This window comes from Pinus tabuliformis, chromosome 8 (genome assembly GCF_031772625.1).
Source record: "Pinus tabuliformis cultivar Carrire ecotype Pingquan chromosome 8, CPIR1, whole genome shotgun sequence".
NCBI lineage: Eukaryota > Viridiplantae > Streptophyta > Pinopsida > Pinales > Pinaceae > Pinus > Pinus tabuliformis.
Genome location: NC_142294.1, coordinates 1,406,585,693 through 1,406,591,894, shown reverse-complemented (window position 1 = coordinate 1,406,591,894; position 6,202 = coordinate 1,406,585,693). Strand labels below are relative to the sequence as shown.

Here is a 6,202-nt window from a genome sequence, read left to right as displayed (position 1 = left end):
GAAATTGTGTCATTCATTCATATAATTCTGAAAGATATGAGATTCGACCACAAAATATATCGAAGGAACGAAATAACATGAGTGAATATGAATATCGAATAAATTTATGGGCGATTACATCCAAAGCATGTAACATGTTTTGTCATTACATCCAAAGCATGTAATATGTTTTGTCATTACATCCAAAGCAAGAAATATGTGACAAAAACTGAAATATATGTCTAGTGAACTGAAATTGTCGTAATAAATAGTTGAAAGGGCCTATAGGAGGAGAAACTAGAAATCCAAACCGGAGAATGACAGGAGCCAAATTTCAGTATGGTCTTGCTCCAACATAGTTACCGGGAGGGTAATAATTGCATATGATGAAGGTATCACCGCTGCTACATCTGATGATGGCGCATCCAACCTTAGTCGTTGTTCTCCAAACAACCTGGGTGTAGTGGGTGCAGTCTTCGCCGGAGCTGCAACTATTGTTTGCATGGTTATACCATTTACTCTCATTCACCCATGCACCAACAGCCTGCCTAGGGCTCCAACCTCTGCCGCTTCCCCAGAAGATGTTCTCTCCGAATGGGCCCTCCGAATGCTTGAGGAGGCAGTCATTCCTCCTTTTGTTTGCGTCAGTACGCGCATATGTTGTAAGCTTCACATCCCATTTCAGTGGAGGGACTCCCACTTGCTTTCTAGCCTCGTTCTGTGGAACCAGAAATCCTTGAATGGTTTCATTGCTGCTCGACGTAGCTGCAGCAACTATTTTCAGATTGCAGATTACAGTGCTTAACACAACAAATACTACAAATAAAGTCAATCGCCAGATCATGTTTGCAACCACAATAAAAACCTTTTGCGTAACAAACTAAAAGCTGTTCTCTATGGAGTCGCGATTATTGTTAACTGCAATTGCAGAGCAAATTCTTGGCTGGCTGGCTAAAAGATGTTAAGATCTGTAAACAAATAACTCATTTCTATAATGTTTATCAAGAGAAAGAGATAGCCAAGGCATACTTTTGAGGCCAGGAGTCAAACAATGACAGCCTGCGCCGAAACTGCAAACTGTAAGCAAGATATTTGAGATGACATCTAGCAGACACCCTTCAAATCGTAAATTCTAAGCTCAAATATATTTAAACAATAAATTAAAGATACATGAATATGAACGGGTGTAACATTTCATTTTTAATTTTTAATGGTGGTGTTGAGAAATCTAAACGCAGGTATTATTTTGCAGACGTAAACGCGGACCTGCCCGAGCAGACTCCGTGCACAAAGTTATGTGGGTCAGTGACACAGATGCGTACGTCAGCGTTCATTTTGGTTCAAGGACAAGCGTGAGTCGCGAGATTACATTATTATTGCATAAACATTGATTTGGGTCTGCATTTTGCAAAGCGTTCAAAGATATTGAGGGAATTTCTCTCTTGATTGTAATATTGTTGTTGAACATGGTATATTTAGATGATGATGAAGCACTTGTTCATACTATGCCTCATAGAAATCAGGATTTGAAATCTAGATTTCACATGGGGGTGATGTGAACAATGCCTCATAGAAATAAGGTTTTGAACAATGCCTCATAGAAATCAGGTTTTGAAATCAAGATTTCACCTGGGGTAGATGGTGATGAAGAAGAGGAAGATGAAGATACTATTATCTATTTCAGAATTTGAGACTATTATAATTGATGTACTTTTTATTATGTTCGGTGATGAAATTCTTCCCATTCTTATGCGTATAGGCGAAGTTGTCAAATATCATTGTGTTTTCCGGAAGGACAATATAACCACCATTTTGGTGCTGGACGCAATTACATAATTCTACATCAATGGTCTTTTCCCACACTTATAAGAGAGTTTCAGTACCTATTCTGGATGGTAAGTATCTTTTAATGTGGAGTATATGGAGATATTAATTTTACTGGGAGTTAGTTGTTGGTTAGGTATCATCACATTTGATTTTTTGATTTCTTTACCGCTAGGTGTTATAAGCAGTTTAGTCTCACTTGAGTTTTACTTTAGGTATTTATTATTGATGTTTACAATGTAATTTGATTCTTTTTTATGGTATCGGAGCTTGTTTCATGGAATATTCTAACAAGTTGAGTCTTGTTTTGTGTGCTAAAAGCGATCTAGTCAATTGTTCTATTGAGAAAGTTGTAAGATCTTTGGATTCCAAAATAAAATGGTTGTTACAATCTTGTCATATTTCTTGGGCATATTTCGAACAACTTTATGACTGAAATGGTTTCACCAATGAGCTTGATTTAATTGACTATTCCCACAACTCTTGTCATGATCTAATCCACATTTTCTGTGTAGTCATCTTTAGGGCTTTGAACTGTGATCTCAATGTTTGTAATTTCACTGTCTTCACTATATCATTACCTTGATATGCAACTTTCAAGATTTCCCAACCTTCATGTGCTATAGTTATCTTGTCAAAAATAGAGTCTTCGACAGAGTTTTGAATCCAACATTTGGCTCTGTGTTATTTCTTTTTGAGTTCATTCCCCGCAAGTGTATTCCAACACTCTTGGGCTTGCACGAATGTCTTCATTTTCAAAAACCAAAACTCATAATTTTTGCCAAACAAAGTCTAGGTGGGGGTTATCATTTCTTTGAATGCAAAATGTCTACCTTTTCTTTTAAATCTCTTTTAAAAATCCTTTCCTTTTTCAAATTTTTATTAAAAAAAAACTTTTTAAAAAATATCACATTTACTTTCTAATTTTTTATTTAAAAAAAAAACTTATAAAAAAAATACACCGAATACGCCTCTTTCTTTCCTTCCCAGTTAAAAAAATAAAATAAAAATTAACAATCCCTTTCCTTTTTTAAGTAAATTCTTTTAACAAAAACCTTTTCTTGATGAATACCTCATATTATCAAGGGGGCATATCAATATCATAAGGTTTAGGATTTAAAAAAAAAAAATCCAAATGAATACGTGAACGGATTTTGAAAATAACGTTTGACCTCGTTAAACAAAAAAAACTTAGAATATGGTTGACTTTTGCTAACGTGGCGAAAAGAATGGTTAGACATCGTGCTAAAGCCTTCGTCGAGAGTGAAGGCGACCATTACAGCACTAACACATTGTTCATAGATAGGACGGAGCGTTAAGGTAAATCGATGCAAGGAAAAGAAACTAACGCGCTTGATCATCTCACTTTACAGCGTTAGTGAGTGTCACCGTTACTCTCAAAAAAAATTTCAGGATTTTTTTGAACGCAACTTCGCAACAACTTTCGGCTCACAGCTACTTCATTTTGCTACAATTTCTATAGCAAATCTCTGTTCTTTTTTGGGTGAATACACACACCTATGAAATGTTGCTTTCAACGAGTCTTATGCAACTTACTATGATATTTGTTGCTCTCTCAAAGAGTCTTATGCAGTCTAAGCTCTGATACCATGACAAAGAATGAAACTGAAAAGTGGAGAAGAGATTGCTCTTCTCAATATTCTGAATGACTAAATATATTACATTGTAAACATTTCTGATGTTTATTATGTTCCAAATCTGAAGCATAACCTCATTAGTGTAGGACAATTGATAGAACATAGTTATGATGTAATATTTCAAAGGAACACATGTTATATCTATAACAAACCACCCAATGGAAGACTGATAGCTAAGGTTGAAAAACCAAGAATAGGATGTTTCTTTTGACTCTTAGAAGTCGAAATCTTTCACATTCTTTTGTACACAATGTGTCAAGAATAGATGAGTCTCGCATTCTAGATATGGCAACATACCATTCAAAAGTCTAAGTTAGTTTAAGAAAGAGTCAATAGTCAATGGTCTCCCTACTATGAATGAGAAACACTGTAATTGTGAAAATTGTGTTATGTCCAAGCATAAAGAGACAGCTTTCCCACATCTTCCTCTAGAGAAAAAGAGCCTTTAGAGCTTGTCCATACAAATATATGTGGTCCAATGTAGACACAGTCTATTGGTGGTAGTTTTTATTTTCTGACACATGGGTGTATTTTCTCAAAAACAAATCAAATACATTTACAAGGTTCAAAGAATACAAAGCAGAAGCAGAAGCGCAAAGTGGAAAACCTTTGAAAGTACTCTGATTCGATAGAGGAGCAGAGTACAAATCTAATCACTTCAAAGCATTTTGTCAACAATAAGGAATCATAATACAGAACACAACAAGATATACTCCACAGCAGAATAGAGTAGCAAAAAGGAAAAATCAGTCAATCATGAACATGGCTAGATGTATGCTTCGTGAGAAGAAGTTGTCAAACAATTATTGGGCTTAAGTAGTTTCGACAATAGTATATGTTCTCAAGATATCTTCAACAACCACTCTCCAAGATATAGTTCCTCAAGAAGCATGGGATGGTAAAAAGGTAAATGTATCTCACTTTAGAATTTTTGGATTAGTAGCATTTTCACATGTTCCTGAGAAGCTAAGAAAGAAGCTTGATGATAGGAGTGAAAGATGTATTTTCATAGGCTATAGTGAACAGTCAAAAGCCTATATGCTTTATAATCCAGTTACAAAGAAGTTTGTTTTAAGCAGAGATGTAATTTAAAAAAAAATAAATCTTGGTCTGATCAAGTTGATGAAGCTTCAAATCATTCTTTTTATCCACTAAAACCACCAAGATTGCAAGTTGAAGAAGAGCCATACCATTCTAAAAATGGTACATCTTCAACCAGTGAATCTGTTGACACCTAATTAGAAGGATTTTGTGTACAACTATAATTAATGTAAATAAATAATAGAGAAGATAGAGAGTCATCGGGAGATGAACCGAACAATCACTCCCTCTTGTATATAATAATGAACAACCTGAATGAATAAAATAAGTTTTGATTTGAGGAGTTACCTCCTGGTCTGACATGGTACCAGAGCACACGCCATTTTTCGCTTCCTTTTTAATTTTTAACTCCTATTATGTTTTGCCTTTGTTTTGCATCTTTTGCAGGTTGACATATCTATCAAATCCCTGCGAAATCTCATTTATCGTTTAATACATTGATTGAAGTGTGTTGCATTGGAGTTAGCTATTGAAGCCGAAGGTGCTGTAATGACTTGAATTTCCCCCTACTCTAAGTATGGTATATATACTCTTTCACATTGAAGAACCATATATCCTTTTTCGTATTCACATATATTTTTTTTTCGTATTCCCTTGAGCTGGATCTCAAGTGTTATAAACCTATATATATAAATATCATCGAGTCTGCTTTTTTAATCGCATATCGCAAATCTCTTGCCCCAAACAATACTGTTGCATGTTTGCGATGCTATCATACCCTTCATTAAACCCACACGGACATAGTTCTCGAGGTTTCACTTTATCTGGTTCATTCTCCACCATTGATATCAACCTCCAGATCTGATGACTGACATTGATTTCGGAGGGGACCACTTGCATGGTGGTTACCCACTCGAAAAGTTCCTTTTAATCTCCACCATTGATCATCACCTCCAGATTTGACGGTTTATAGCGATTTCGGGTCCATTAGTTACACAAGAGTTACCCGCCTAATACGAGCAGTTTTTCTCTCCCCTAGTCGCTACGTGTCAATCGCTTAGTGGAATCGGGCGCTCCCCTCTCAATACCACTTACCATTTTTTATCCACCCAAAATCTTGCTTGTAACCTGAAATCTGCCTTTAGCCGTGGTTATCGCCCCAACTTGTTTTGCTTGAAATAACTATTGATCACTTACCATTGACGACCCTCCTCTGTTCATCTCTTAAATGTCAAACTCTTGCATACGGGTGAAAGAAGGCGATACCAGGTTGAACGTTGTTGGTATAATGATATGCATTCAATCATATCTATTGTGGGAATAGTTCTTACTGGCAAGGAGAATTATCTTGAATGGTCGCGGAAAATCTAACACACTCTCATTTTTAATGAGCTATGGAAAGGAGTGTGTGTTGGAGAAGGAGACGAAGCGCCAGTCCAGCCTACCTCAGACATGGAGCTTGCCATTTGGGAAATTAAGAACAACAAAGCCTATGCATTGATTATAGCATCAGTAAGTGAAGAGGTGAGTCAACACATTTCGCCATTTTCAAATGCATTCGAAGCCTTACAAAAGCTGAAGGAACTCTACAACTCACACTCTGCACTTGAAGTTGTTCAACTCATGATTAAACTCTTCACCCTTGAATTACAAAATAATGATCCTCTTGCTCTTACATCCAAAGTAAAATCTAGATAATG

The 6,202-nt window shown here is 36.1% G+C and overlaps 1 pseudogene; it reads right to left on the bottom strand.

The window, feature by feature from the left end:
* Nucleotides 1-313: 313 nt before the first annotated feature.
* LOC149240823 (pathogenesis-related protein PR-1 pseudogene) lies at nucleotides 314-823 on the bottom strand (annotated as a pseudogene).
* Nucleotides 824-6,202: the final 5,379 nt, after the last annotated feature.